Genomic DNA, 15,712 nt, shown 5'->3' on the forward strand with positions numbered 1-15,712 from the left:
AAGATATGTAAATCTGGAAACCCACCTTAATTTCCAACTAGATGCTACAATAGAGGGAATGTTACCAGTAGGTTTGCCCGCACACATTAGGTTGGATTTTTCAACATTGGAGGGCAAGTCTCTTGTGTCCATATATCTTAACATATCCGGTTATTAATTTCTGCAATGCCATTACGGTTTGTGCCAGTATAACAGCATCGTCCTCATATGATAGGACACAGATATTTTGCCTACCATTCTGGGCATGTCCTTTGTTAGTTTAAGTTGTAGGGATAGTGTGATGACACCTTGCCTTACGCCACGGAGCATGTGAAATGTTGTAGTAGCAATGCACTTATTAAGCGTTCTTACACTGGCAGAAAAATTATTGTGCAAGGCAGAATAATTATTGTGCAAATATATTATTACATTTAGAAGTGGCCAAGGCAGGCCAAGAGAATGCCAGGAATGCCATTGTTTTTGCTGATTTACGTTGCCAAATGCCAAACGCAGGTCCATAAACCTTGCGTAGACTGTGCAGCCATATCCATGGACATACTTGTCAATTATCAACCTGTAGTTAAGGACCTGCTCGAAACTCCCAACTCCAGCTCAGAATCTGTATTTGTCTTCAGTGAGGATATTGTTGGTTTCTGCCCATTCAATTATGCAATTCTATGTGAAGACTGGAGGCGAGCATTATGCTTCAACTTCTTTTATCTACTTGTCAGCAGTTTCAACACTTATAACAGAAAAACAAACAAAACTTTCTCATTTCCATTTTCTTTTCTTTTAAAACTACATTTCTCTTTCTTCTGATCTGCTCTTGTAGTCCATTACACTTCCTGTTTGTAGCTCGTCTAGCTACTTCCTGCCTCTGGCTCCACCTCTTCTTTAGCTGCTCTTTAGACAGATAAGTGCTGTTTTCTTTCTGTAGAGCATTTAATGACTTACATCATGCATATACTGCAATGATGTAATGTGAAAGCTATTTAATATCGCGTGCACAGAGTTGCGAGCATTCAGAGCAGGGCGATTGCTTTGATCGCTTAATTTTTATGTGAATGCTTTTTAGCTTCAGGACAATGCGTGCAGCAAGTCCGCTTGTATCAGAGCCTCGGAGATGAGTGTTTTGTTATACCTATCGCGCCAAGCGGGTCCCATGCTTTACTTCTAGCACACCGGGGACACGATCGGCCACGTAGGGAAGCAGAGACTCAGGGCCCCCTCCCTCGGGTAGGAGGAGAGAAGCCTCGTTGCATGTGCGACACAGCTCACGTTAAGCACAAGGTCCCGAGTGGCGTGCATCGGAGTGCGCAGTTTCAGCAGAGACTGACTCTCTGACGATACAGCAAGCCGCAGGATTTTACCGGCAATTCCAGAACACAGAAGCGAACGGCCTGCAGCCGGACAACAAGGCTGGCAGACTAGCAGCACCTAAGTAAAAAGGCGACAAGCCTGCCAAGGACACGTGTGCGGGCTGCGCAGCATTTTTGGCAGTAACACTCAGGAGTACAAACAAACGCACGGCAGGAAAATAGCATGGAGATATTTTAGCAAAGCCCCAACTGCAAGCCTAGGAAATACATAAAAGAGAATAAAAACAAACAAATATATATAATAACATTGACAGCTTAAAGCTCAGGCTGCAAAGCCACTGACGCTAATCATTTCCAGAGGACGTGTTTCTCAGCCTGCTCCAGTTCAGGCACTGGCCCTCAGCACTGCAAGTAAGCCTTCCAGCCACCAAAATGTCAGAGGGATAAAGAGAAGCGTACAGAGAGTGAACTAGCGCTCATTTTCCAGCAGGCGCTTGGGCATTCATTAGCAGAAGCAGTGGCAGATGGAGTAAGGCATATACAAAAAAGGCTGGACACCCTAAAGTCTATTCTAGGCCAAAAGAATAAAAGCACCCAGGGACATAAAGAAAGCACGCATGGGAAGGCCACCATGACTAAGGGATGCCTTAAGGGGAGTAACACGATCCAGAAGAGGAAAAGTTATTTTACTCCCCCGGGTTCCCGCTATGGGGTAGAACAGCAGACTCCAAAGGCAGCTGATGCCTTTGCTAAGCTAAAAGAAGCCTTCCTCCAAAGGGCAGCGGTACCAAGCCTCCTTACCCCCGACCCAGGGGAAGACAATAAGGGAAATACAGATAAGGATACAGGCAAAGAGTCACTAGAAGCCTCTGCATCCTCGCAGGAAGAGGAAAGTAAGTCAAAACCAGTATCAGCAGGGGGCAAGAGGGCCAGGAAGGAGAAACACCTGGAAACTCTAGATACAGACATGTCAGACTTGTTTGATCCAGATGACATCCGGAACCCGAGGTCCTCGGATTGGCAGCCCTCGCCAAGAGTGGACAAGTCATTGGCACAAAGGATCAGAAATGTCTTGGATAAAGATACCAGGTCACGCATGAGAGTGGAGTGCCCATGTCCAGACCTAGAAGGGAAAGTGGCCGAGCCACATGAACTGGACCCTAAATTGTTGACATTTGTTACAAAGACCTCAAAAGATCTCAGGAAGTGTATGGGCAGGTCTTGGAGGAGATACCAAGAGAAATTGTTGGATATCACTGGTCCACTGGCAACGATTATGGATCTAAAAGAGCGAGCAAGAGACACAGGTGAGGAGGTGCAGGTAGAGACACTAGCTAGTCGGGTCCACATGCAGTATGCCTCCTAGCCAATGCCAACTGCGCCATCTCCTCGGAAAGACGAAGGAGTCTGCTCCTAAAAATTGACCCGAAGTTGAGTGACCTCGCCACCTTCAAAGCGTGTGAGGCAGTGCAGGGCCTTCTATTCGGCTATTCGGAGATGTATTTGGCAAGGAGATGGGGAGGTCTGTGGGCACATACACCGCCCTGGAGAAAGCGCAAGCTTTGCTAAACATTATCTTCCCAGGCAGAGTTTTTGCTGGGCCCGGCCGCTATCAGGGTCGATCAGCCGGTCGCTCCTCGTCCTCGGCAGACCCCCAAGGTGTCAGGGCCCACTACTGGGAATCCAGACAGCAAGACTCCTTCTTCCCCTCTAGAGGAAGGAATACCAGAGGTCGTAGAGGTAGAGGAGCAGGAAGATCACGAGGATCAATCTCAGGTAAGAGAGATGCACTTTATATGCCCCCCGGTAGGAGGGACGACACTGCACTTTTGGCAAAGCTGCCACACACTATCCAGTGATGCATGGGTGTTGCAAATGACCCAAGGGTTCCATCTAGAGTTCATACAAGCCCCACCCCAGGCAGCATGAAAGAACCCCATTTTCATGTCACAAGTGGAAGAGAAACTCCTCCGCAAGGAGCTTGCACAGTTCGAAAGGAGAGGAGCAATCGAACGCCGGCCACAGGGCCCCCGATTCATCAGCAATATGTTCCTAGTGCACAGAAAGGAGAAAATGCAGCCAGTAATAAACCTAAAGGAGCTCAATGGCTTGGTGGTCTACAGGCACTTGAAGATGGAAGCATTCACTAGCTAAGAGATATTCTCAGGAAGGACAACTGGCTAGCATGGATAGATCTTAAAGACGCTTACCTGACGGTCTCAGTGGCCCTGGAGTTCTGCCCTTTCCTAGCGTTCTGTTGGTAAGGGCAACTCTGGCAATTGAAAACACTCCCTTTCGCCGTTGCGTCGGCCCCATGGGCTTTTACCAAGCTGATGAAGCCAGTGGCAGCGGCCATCATAGAAAAGCGTATTCGTATAATAATTTATTTAGACAATATACTCTTTCGAGCAGACAACAGGTAGACATTAATATACCAGACGAATTGAGTGAAGAACCTGTTGTCGTCTCTAGGATTTCTAGTGAATCAGGAGAAGTCAGACATATCCCTGACAAAGAGGATTGACATCATAGGTTTTGTGGTAGACACGAGGAGAGCGACGCTGGAACTCCCAGCAAAGGAAATATAATATATCAAAAAGGAGCTCCCAGCATGCCTCAACAAATAGGTCCTTTTTCTCTGCTTGCCTACAAGAGTAGGACTGTTAGCGGCTTCCATACAAGCTATATTTCCAGGGCCCCTGCACTACAGAGCCCTGCAGAGGCTGAAGATCAAACATCTTCAGCAGGGTCTGAGGTACCACCAGTCAGTCCCTCTCAATCAGGAATCGTGCATGCATCACTGGATAGTGTGTGCCAGCTTTGCCAAAAGTCCAGTGTCGTCCCTCCTACAATGGTGGCTGCAGAACATGGAAGCGTGAAATGGGCGGGCCATCTTCGGGGATAGGCCAGACGTAGTCATAGAGTCAGACGCCAGCAGCGCAGGTTGGGTTGCGTCCTAGAGACAGGAGGATAATGGGCACCCGGAGAGCTGAAGCTACATATAAACTGTCTAGAACTATTAGCTTGGTATTTCGCGATCAAGGCTTTTGCGAAAGATAGGGCTTACTGTTGCATCCTCTTAAGAATGGACAACATTTCGGCAGTCAGATACATAAACCACCATGAAGGGACGAGGTTCATACTCCTCATAGATTTGACCAAGGAATTTTGGCATTACTGACTGCAGTCCAGAATCTCAGTGACGGCCAAGAACCTCCTGGGGTCCCTCAACGTGGTAGCTGACTGGAGCTCTTGTTCCTTGATGGATTTCAGTGATTGGAAGCTCGACAAAAGTATCTTCCAGCAAGTGGATCAGCTGTGGGGGCTAATTCATATATAACTGTTTGCATCAAGGCTAAATGCGCAGACATCCATGTTCTTCAGCTGGAGATTGGACCCCAGCGCGCAAGGGACAGATGTGGTTCTCCAGGACTGGGACGAAGGAGTGCTTTATGCATTCCCTCCCATCGTGATGCTGAGTATTAGTGAAAGTGCATGGGGAGAAGGCGACAGTCGTTATCATAGCGCCCGTTTGGAAATTGCAAGTGAGGTTTCCAGCCCTTATAGAACTTTCCTCGGATTTCACACAGATTCTCCCATCCAACATACAACTGCTCACGGACCCTGCTGGGCTTTTTCATCCTCTGAGAGCGAGGAAGGTGCTCCCGTTGATGGCCTGCAAGGTGTTGGGAGAAGACGGGCAATGCCAGGCATTTCGGACAACGCTGCCCAACTCATCACAAACTCCTGGGCCCCTTCCACACGCAGGAGTTATGATGCGGCGTGGAGCAAGTGGGAGAGCGGGTGCAATGGAGAACTATTCCTCCTTGATGACCCTGTAATATCGGTCCTTAACTTTCTAGCCGCTCTCTTGGATGAGGGCAAAGCCTTCAGGACAATAGGTGTTTACAGATCAGCAATATCGTCCAGACACCCAACTGTGAGCGGCATGTCGGAGGGGGGTCACCCAGCAGTAGTTAGCTCATGAACGGTGCGCGATTCGGCACTCCCCTGACACCAAAGTACACACGTCTATGGGACATAGACGTGGTATTATAGTTTCTCTCGGACTGACCGGCAAACAGGTATCTCTTGACGACGCAGCTATCAGGAAAGTTAGCAATGCTGCTTTGCCTAGTGTCGTGTAGGAGGGTCTCTGATCTCAGAGCTCCAGAAGTGGATAGGAAGGCTTATGGCCCACAGGGTGTTACTTTTACGCTGGCGAGAAGAACAAAGACTAACTCCACTTCCATCTTGTACCCTTACATGCCCGGGCATCCGCAGTTGTGCGTGCCAGCTTGCATCAAAGTGTACGAGAGCAGGACGGCAGAATGCCGACCAGTAGGGGTGTCACAGTTGCTCATCATGCACATGAATAGCTTAAGGCAGTGGCACCGGCCACCTTCGCCAGGTGGGCCTCCGAGATTATGTAACAAGCGGGGATCGATCTAGCCCGATTTAGTGCTCATTGGCTGAGCAGAGCCATGGCATCCAAGGCATTTGCAGCGGCAGTCCCGCTCGCTGACATCCTACAAGCAGCAGACTGGTGGAGCGACAGTGTGTTTAAGACCTTTTATTTGAAACCAGTCCCATCAATTCCAGAGGCGGTAGTACAGAGCTTTGAACAAGCATAATGCTTGCCTCCGGTCTTGACATAGAATGAAGATTACGCCTGCTTACAGAGCAGGGAGTCTTGATTCTATTCAAGACACAGAGGCAAGCTCTTTCCTGTATGTTACCGATGTTTTAACTCGATTTCTCCCTTGTTAAGGCACATGACAGTGCATTCTCCCTCCCTAATGGTGTGCTTCTGATTTTACAGGAGACGACCAGAAGAGCGGCTGAGCGGCCTAACACATCATTTTGGAGTGAGAGCACTCTTTTCAATGGAACAGAGTTTGGCGTGGCGCATATCGTCCTGGAGAAGTTTGTCAGGGACACTTTTGGTTCGAGTGTGACTTTGTGTGTTGGCTTTTATGCAGTTAATTTCAGAACAACCAAAGAGGAGGTGGAGCCAGTGGCAGGACATAGCTATACGGCTACAGACAGGAAGTGTAATGGACCACAAGAGCAGATCAGAAGAAAGGGAAATGTAGTTTTCAAAGACAAAAAATTTAAATTAGAAAGTTTTGTTTGTTTTTCTGTTAAAAGTGTTGAAATTGGTGAAGAGTACATTAAATAAATTGAAGCATAATGCTCACCCGTGTCTTTAACAGAATCAAGAATCCCTGCGCTGTAAGCAGAGGTAATCTTCATTGTATACCACCCTACCAAGCCATTTAGTCAATTAATGAAATGGGCCGATAACATCTCAGGTACAGTCTATCACCCTTCTTGAAGAATGGTATTATCATGGACTCCTTCTAGCTGGAAGGGATTAAGATATTATCTGTTATTGCAGTAAAGATCTTCGTGAATACAGGCGCCCAAATTAAATGATTGTACTTGAATACATCCAGTGGAATCAGATCGCGTCCAGAGCTTTCATGACCTCTTCGATCATAAATTGTATCAATGAAGGGTAAAATGGCATTAGTTTGCAGCACATTATGTCTGCAGGTGCAATATTTTTTGATTGAGCTGAAACGATGTATAGCTGGGTAAAATGATTAACCCATTCTTCACCTGATGAAGAGATACTTCCCACACTGGGGGATACACCAAACCTCTTGGACACAAGCATCCAAATTCACTTTTGTTCTTCTTTTATGCTGCTGCTTCTAACTTTTGCCAGAACCCGTGTTCCCAAATATTTTTCGCCTGTCTCGCCTTGGACACACTTTCTTTATCTCTATTAGGATCTTTTATGATTTTAATTAGGTGAGATTTAATTTTTTGCAGTCCTTAGGAGTGAGTATTTAATGATTGGTTAGGCCTGTGGGCAGTAGTTAGGTGCATCCTTGCTTTTTCCATGATACCATTAAAAGCTTGCAGTGGCTCCACATCACCATCAGAGCTAGTAAAACAGGTTTCTATGCAGCTTAAACATGCACTGATTCATTTGCCAGTGATTTGTTCCTTGTCCTTGTCAGCCCAGTTAAGTGGGTTTCCGTGCAGTGTAGTTTGATGTATTAACAACTTTCAAAGGATTAGTAGTGATCTTATTTTTATATTTTACTTATAATACTAATGGTTCGTGGTCACTCTCAGGACGTTTGACAGTACACAGGTCATGCAAGTAGTGCCAGTCATGAGCATAGACTAAAAACGAGTCAAGTGTTGATTTATACCTTGTGTTTCTGAATGTAAATCGGCCTGGAGTGTCAGATGATAACCTCCCATTAGCTCTGCACAGTTCCATCTCTGATAGTTTAAAGAGGAAGACCTATACAGCTTTTGATGTGGTTCCATCCAGCATACTGGATAATGGATATTAAATGCAAGGCCAATATTCTTCAACACAGTGTCCCCCAAACTGCAGTCACCCAACCTTAAGTTAAAATCTACACCAATTATAAACAAAGGTCCATTACTGCAGTTCAATGGTTGCTGATCTTTGTATTTGTTGAGTGTGTTTATCAATATCTAAGTCTCATTGTTTGTAGTTGATCTTTGTGAGGCGTTATAGAAATGTATGGTTGTCAACATTCTACTTAATTCATCACGGATGCTAACACTCAGTACTGTGATGAATCCAGCAGAGTCATCACGGATTCCCCGGTGGTGACCTCCTCCCATGTGGCCAGGGGACGGCAGCCGCTACCTGATCCTGATATAAAACAACACATGGGAGGAGACAACTAACGGAAAGATGTCATGACTTCACTGGTCGAGGCACGGTATCCCCCACTTTCCCATGAGGAAGACACTGTAATATCCAAAGCCTTATTGGCATATTGTCAGGTGTTGGTTCCCCCTCCAAGAGGGAGTAAAGGAACCTCTTCTCATTATCTTTGACCTAGACACACAATGCTCCAACAGAACCCTTTTAGCTTCTAATAATCCTTTGTCTGAAGATGTCCACCCATGTAAAACTACCTAAACGCTGCATATGTGTATATATATATATATGTATATATATATATATACATTTCTGAGGCTTGTGGAATCTGCTTAGATCACATGCTGTGCATAGGCCGACATCTAGTGGAAGCTGCGGAGTATTACAGTTTGTTTTTCGAAACTCGAAAAATGGGCGTCGACACAGGGCGTGCCAGTAATACTATCCCTAGTGTGACGTCCACTGTACCCAAGATCCCTCACGCGTCTAGGATCCTCAGATTGTTTTTTTCTGCCATACTGGTCGGAAGCATTTTGCGGAGTCCCCTGGCCTTAGCCATACTTTTGCTAAAATATTTAAAATATTAATCTATTGACATCCTTCCCCACCCCAACGTCGAACTTCGACACTCGACGCCTGCTGGAGAAGAAATTGACCGTCGGCTGCTGCACGATGGATTTGGGCCTCGGAAGGCCTCTGGCCTCGGCCCTGCAAGTAGGGAGAGTGGGGGGTTGTACATACTCTACACTCTTGGTATATAGGTACACCTTATACATTTCCTACACTTAACAGCCCGCTGCCTCAAGATGCGTATGGAGGGTACCCCTTTTCAATTCTGCCCCAAGTGCAATCGCAAATACCCTTGGGTCGACAGGCACGCCACGTGCAATCTCTGCTTGCCGAGGGACCACCCCGAAGCGAACTGCAGAGCGTGTAGTAGGTTTAAACCTAAGACACTTAAGGACCGTTCGACGAAGCGTTGGGCCCACCACGCCAGGCAGGCGGCCATGGCAGCGGAGGGCGCCTTCAGCGACGGCAGCGACGCAGTACTTTCGGACGGCAAGGGCATTACGGCGTCGAAAGACAGCCGAGCGCAAGTCCCCGACCTCGGAAGGTCGTCTGGCAGGGCGGCTAGGGGGAAGACCCCCGGCGACACAAGCGCTTCACACACTACACACACTAAACACACAAAGTCCAACCGAGACTCGACGACGTCGAGTTCTCGGAAAGAGGCACAAACAGAACGGTCCGATTCGGTATCCTCTGGGCGCTCTCGATCTACATCGCCGCATGACTCCAGGCAATCATCCACTCTTGCCAAGAGTGCCTCGCTCCCTAGGCTAACAGAAGTTCGATCGTCGGAAGACGAAGACGACTTCCACCCCCAGGCCGCGCTCAAGGAGTCGGAGCCCGCAGTCAAAATCAGCGAGGCCCCACGCTCGAAGGACAGGGACCCCACCCCCGATCCTCGACGCCAGGCGTCGAAAACTTCCGGAGCCACTAAAGGACAGGGAAAACATTTTTCCACTCACGGGGAGGGGGGAAAACAGAAGAAGAAGCAGCCTTTACACTCTTCCACACCTGTGAAACACACCACTCCCCCTAAACAGACAGACAAGACCAGGTCTGCTGATATGTCTAAAACCAGCAAATCTACTCAAGATAAATCTCCTAGACTTTCTGAGAGAGTCATTCCCAGTTCCAGAAAATGGTCGAGTGAAGACATAGATAGGGTCATGTCAAGGATGTCTTCTTTGGCTGATTTTTATGATAAAAATCCAGAACATTTCCTCTCGTATGATCCACAAGGGGCGACACCCTCAGGCTCTAATGATCCTATCCCCCCGAGTAAAAAGCCCCGGTTTGAAACACCGATGAGGTCAGACCCCTTCGAGGTACAACCATACTCAAGACCATACCCACTGTATCAAGGAGAGGCTTCCTTTGGTGAGGACCAAGAATTTGGCATGGTAGAAGAGCAAACTGGGACAGGCTACTATGGGGATGATGAGGACCAGGAAGAGGAAGAGGAAGACCCGGAAACATACAGAGTAGATTCCCTGGTAGAGAACGAAGCCCCGGTTACCGACTCCCCGGTCGATAACCAACCCCTTCTAAACGAGGTTCTCGCACGCGCAGCAGAACATTTCCATATTGACACCCACGGTGTCCAGGAGGAGAGGGACTTCGCAGAAGAGTTAGTGGGAGAAAGGAGGCCTGTTGCCCAGACCATACCTATCCTTAAGTCCATTCAGAGAAGAATAGACCCGTCCCTGGTGAACCCGAACCTCACCAGAGCAGTCAATCCCAGGGTTGAAAAACTTTTCAGGGCGGCCCAGTCTGACCCTCTCTATATAAGAGGACATCTGAAGCCAGACTCCCTAGTTGTCACTAACACTAGTAAGAGGGCTGGAACACCCTTGTCATCGTCCGAAGCTCCTCCCGACAAGGAGAGCAAACAACTATACGGTTTCGGCAGGAAAGTAGCCTCAACGTCCGCCTATCAAGCAAGGATTGCAAACTCCACCACCCTGTTGGCCAGCTACAACTGCCATCAGTGGGAAGAAGTCGCGGCACTCATAGCCTCTGCTCCTGAACCTTTAAAGGGCCAGTTAGCTCGGATTTCCGCAGAGGGTGGAGCCGTGTCTGGTTGAATTTTGAAAGCAACCTTCGACGCTGCGGACAACGCAGGCAGATTGATAGCAGAAGGCACTGTTATCAAAAGACATGCGTGGTTACGGCAGTCTGGTTTTAAGGCAGAAACCCAGGCATCATTGTTGGACAAACCGGTGGAAACCGATCTGTTGTTTGGTAAGGCGGTCGAAGACGCACTGAAGAATGCCAAGGACGAATACGAGACACTCAAGTCCCTTGGCCAGTTAACCAATAAACCCCCCTAACCAGAGAGGGAATAGTAATTTTCGTCGCCCACGCGGCCAAAATTCCCAGAGAGGATCTAACTATTCCCAGGGGCAGGGTACACAGTGGAACAGCAACCAACAGTCTACCCAGGGTTACGGCAGGGGTAATAGGAGAGGTTGTGGTAAAGGCAGAGGCAGCCCCAGCAAGGGAGGCGGCACGCCTCCACCAAAGCAGTGATGCTCAGTTCAGGGTCCCTTCTCACGCAACCCCAGTAGGGGGACGTATTTCCAACTTCACCCAGGCTTGGGAAGGGATCACATCAGACAGATGGGTGCTGTCAACAGTAGCCACAGGATATTGTATAGAACTACTGCAGCGTCCCCGGAACCATCCGCCACGACAAAGAGTACACTCTTTAGAACATCAGAAGATTCTCCTCGAGGAGATCGCCATTCTGCTAGAAAAGGAAGCGATAGAACTCGTCCCAGGACACTAGGTAAACAAGGGTATTTATTCAACTTACTTCCTTGTGCCAAAGAAAGATTTGACAATGCGCCCAGTATTGGACTTACGGCCTGCCAACAAGTATGTCAAGCCCCAAAAGTTTTGTATGACCACGCTACAAGAGGTAATCCCCCTCCTAAAAAGGGGGATTACATGGCAACCTTGGATATGAAAGATGCTTATTTTCATATTTCCATGTTCCCAGCGCACAGAAAGTACTTGCGCTTCAAGGTGGACAGTCAACACTACCAATTCAAGGTACTGCCCTTCGGGATAGCTTCAGCACCAAGGGTATGCACCAAGGTACTGGCGGTGGCGGCTGCACACCTACGCAGGGAGGCAATCCCAGTGTACCCTTATCTGGACGACTGGCTCATAACGGGGAAAACCTAGGAATTTGCAGGACAAACATTCAAAGGACTATCGACCTCCTCCACGAGTTAGGCTTCTCAATCAACGAGAAAAAGTCAAGCCTGGTGCCAAGCACCTCCAAACAGTTCCTAGGAGCAATCCTAGATACTCAAGAGGGGTTGACCATTCCTTCAGAAGAAAGAATTCGGAATATACTACTGCAAATTCCGCATTATCAGTCCGGTCAACAAATAACGGTACGCAAAGCAATGCGTTTACTGGCCATGATGGCGTCATGTATTTACCTGGTCCCCCACGCGCGCCTGCGCATGCGTCCCATGCAGGAATGGTTGGCGAAACAGTGGTCTCAGGCAAGTGGTCAGTGGGACGATCTAGTGGTCGTTTCGCCAATACTGGTACAAAGCCTTCACTGGTGTACAAGAGAGAATCTCGCACACGGGAAACCCTTTTACGATCCCGAAGTACAGGCAGTAGTCACTACCGATGCATGTCTGACGGGGTGGGGAGCTCACCATCTCCACCACACAGCTCAGGGTCTCTGCTCTCACTCAGTGGCCAAGAACCACATCAACCTGCTAGAGCTTCTGGCAGTATTCAGAGCGCTTCAGGCGTTCGAGCCCCACCTACTAAACCTGTCAGTGCAAATCCGGACGGACAGCACAACAGCCATGTTCTACCTCAACAAGCAAGGAGGGACTCGTTCGCCAAATCTGTCCAAGCTTGCCCAGAAAATCTGGATATGGGCACTCAGACGGAACATCTTCCTGTCATCACAACATGTTCCAGGGGAGCTCAATTCCCTAGCGGATGCTCTGAGCAGAGACTCCCTCCCAGAGGAAAACGAATGGGTTCTACACAGAGAGGTCGTAGAAGATATCTTCTCTCAGTGGGGTTTCCCCACTATAGACTTACTCGCCACAAGCGAAAACAGACAATGCCCAGGATTTGCATCCAGGTTCCCCCAACTAGACTCCCAGGGAAACGCCCTGTGGATGAACTGGTCAGGGATGTTTGCGTACGCTTTTCCACCAACTCCTCTCATCAGGAAAGTAGTGAACAAGATGAACAGAGAGTCGATGACGCTCGTCCTAGTTGCTCCCATGTGGGCAAGACAACCGTGGTTCCCACACCTACGCATGATGGCGGTGTGCGAGCCCATCAAACTTCCAGCCTGGTACAACCTACTGTCCCAGCACCAAGGTCAAACAGTGCACCAGCAACCCAACTCAATAAACCTGGCAGCATGGCTCCTGAGGTCATAGAGTTTGGACATCTCAATTTACCACAGCGGTGTATGGACATCCTAAAGGAATCTAGGAAACCAAACACAAGGCACTGTTACTTTGACAAGTGGAAGAGGTTCGTTATCTGGTGCCAGAGTAGACAAATCAACCCGGTTGATTGCACTCCTTCCACTATTGTCACATACATGCTCCACCTGCTAGATGCAGGATTGGTTTTTAACTCACTGAAAGTACACCTGGCAGCCCTGTCGGCTTACACCACTTCCCATAGCAAGGTTTCGTGGTGGAAAGTACCAGTAGTTAAAGCCTTCATGGAAGGAGTAAAGAGACTTCACCCTCCTATTTCAAACCCACGACCTGGGTGGGACCTTAATGTGGTGCTAGCCAAGCTCATGGGCCGACCTTTCGAACCCATGCATAAAAGCAGTCTCAAACACCTGACTTATAAAACCGCCTTTTTCGTAGCTATTACTTCTATAAGAAGGGTCAGTGAAATTCAGGCTCTGTCAGTGCAGGATCCCTTCTTTACTGTCCATAAAGACAAACTGGTTTTACGCACACACCCTAGGTTCTCACCTAAATTTATATCAAAATTCCATGTAAACCAGTCCATCGAGCTTCCGGCTTTCTTCCAGGACCCGCAAAGCTCGGCTGAGGTGAAACTACACACCCTAGATGTGCGTAGGGCGGTCCTCTACTATGTAAATTAAACCAGACCGCTAAGAAAAACAGATCAACTGTTTGTCTCCGTAGCTACAGGCAGAGAGGGGGATCGTGTCTCTAAAGGTGCCATCTCGAAGTGGATTATTAACTGTATCCAGCTGTGTTACTCACTCTCTGAAAGAACTCTGCCTTTCACGCCAAGAGCCCACTCTACTAGAGGCATTGGGGCCACTCTGGCTTTCATTGCAAATGTACCCCTTGACACCATTTGCAAAGCAGCTACTTGGAGCTCTATTCACACTTTTACTCAGCATTACTGCATTGACACCCATTCCAAGGCAGATACACAAGTGGGACAAGCGGTTCTAAGACACTTATTTGCTCATGACCCTTCTCACATCCCACCTCCTTCTTCAGGTACTGTTCGCTAATCTATGCACGGCATGTGATCTAAGCAGATTCCACAAGCCTCAGAAGGGATACATTACTCACCGTAATCGTATTTCTGATGCTTGTATCTGCTTAGATTCACATGCAACCCACCCTTCCTCCCCTCTGAGAGAAGGCGCATGATGGCTTGTAGTCTTACCTTTCTGTCTATCTGCTTGGATTATCTGTACTCACGCTACTCCTCATGCTACCTCATGTCAGAAAAAATACAATCTGAGGATCCTAGACGCGTGAGGGATCTTGGGTACAGTGGACGTCACACTAGGGATAGTATTACTGGCACGCCCTGTGTCGACGCCCATTTTCGAGTTTCGAAAAACAAACTGTAATACTCTGCAGCTTCCACTAGATGTCGGCCTATGCACAGCATGTGAATCTAAGTAGATACAAGCATCAGAAATACGATTACGGTGAGTAATGTATCATATGTGTATATATATATATATATATATATATTACATGGCCTGCAGTAGCCCCCTTATAGTTATGGTTAAGTTGCTAAACCCATAGGAAGAGCACTTTTTGGGCGGCTTATAACTTTGGTCCCCGTGGACTAATCCTCACCAAATTTTGCAAAAAGATGTCTATGGCCAGCTCAGAATTGTTTTGCAAAGTTTGGTGAGATTTCATCCAGAGGGGGAAAGTTATAAGGTTCCATAGACATAATGGGAAAAACCTTTGCTCACGGCTACAGCCCAAACCGCTGGACGGATTTTCACCAAATTTGAGGCAGGAGCGGCGGGTTGGTCCCAAAAGCGCGCTTTTGTTAATTTGATGTAAATCCGTCCAGTAGTTTTTTTAAAATGACAAAATGTAAGTCAAAAAAATTAGTGATATCTATGTCCTCTCCGCGGACACACTTCCCTGTTCGCTCCGCGGACAGGACACCGATTGGTTAATCGGCTTGTGTCATGTCTGCGGACACGCAACGTGTTTGCTGATTGGCTGGGATGAAGCGTGAGGTGCGTCCGATTTTTGGAAACGCCCGCCATCTTGGATACGCGGACAGCGGCCGGTGTCCGCGGACATCGTGGTAAAAACATATTAAAAAACACAAGATTGCTCTTGTCAAACTTTTTTTTTTTTTGCAAAACAATTTTTTATTAGTTTAACAACAACAAACAATAGTGCATATAGTAGATCAAACCTCAAAAGCATTATCATAAGGTGGCCACTGTTCTCCCTTTACCCTCCTCCCTTAACTCTCCGCCCTAGTTTCTTCTAGAGGTTCCTCCTCCTATGTATCTCGGGAGGAGTCTTGTGCGCTTGAACCAGCCTGGGTAGACTCATACAGTGTGGCTACTAAGTGTCTCCAGGCCATCAGGGTTTCTGTTTCTCCCTCCTCCCCCCTATTGGCCGCCTCATACCATACCGCCGTTTCCTCCTCTGCCCATTTTTGGAGACAATGGGCCTCATTACAAATCGCCCGGTATGGAAACAACGGTAGCGGTAAAGCCGGCGCCACCGTTGTTTCCATGCCGGGCGATCACAACTCCTGCAGGCGGGAGGTGATGTACCCGCCAGGTCTGACCTGGCGGGTTTAACACAGCCCGCCTGCAGGCGGACGAGGAAACACCGGCAGCATTACGAGATGCTGC

General features: G+C 48.1%; 1 protein-coding gene across 21 annotated transcripts in view; it reads left to right on the forward strand.

Annotated features, from left to right (window-relative positions):
* UNC80 (unc-80 homolog, NALCN channel complex subunit) overlaps positions 1–15,712 on the forward strand; it is a 3,486,058-nt gene that overhangs the window by 2,193,207 nt on the left and 1,277,139 nt on the right. The gene's annotated exons all lie outside the window — the stretch shown is intronic.

Source organism: Ambystoma mexicanum, chromosome 9 (assembly GCF_040938575.1).
Source record: "Ambystoma mexicanum isolate Mex_15411 chromosome 9, UKY_AmexF1_1, whole genome shotgun sequence".
Taxonomy (NCBI): domain Eukaryota; kingdom Metazoa; phylum Chordata; class Amphibia; order Caudata; family Ambystomatidae; genus Ambystoma; species Ambystoma mexicanum.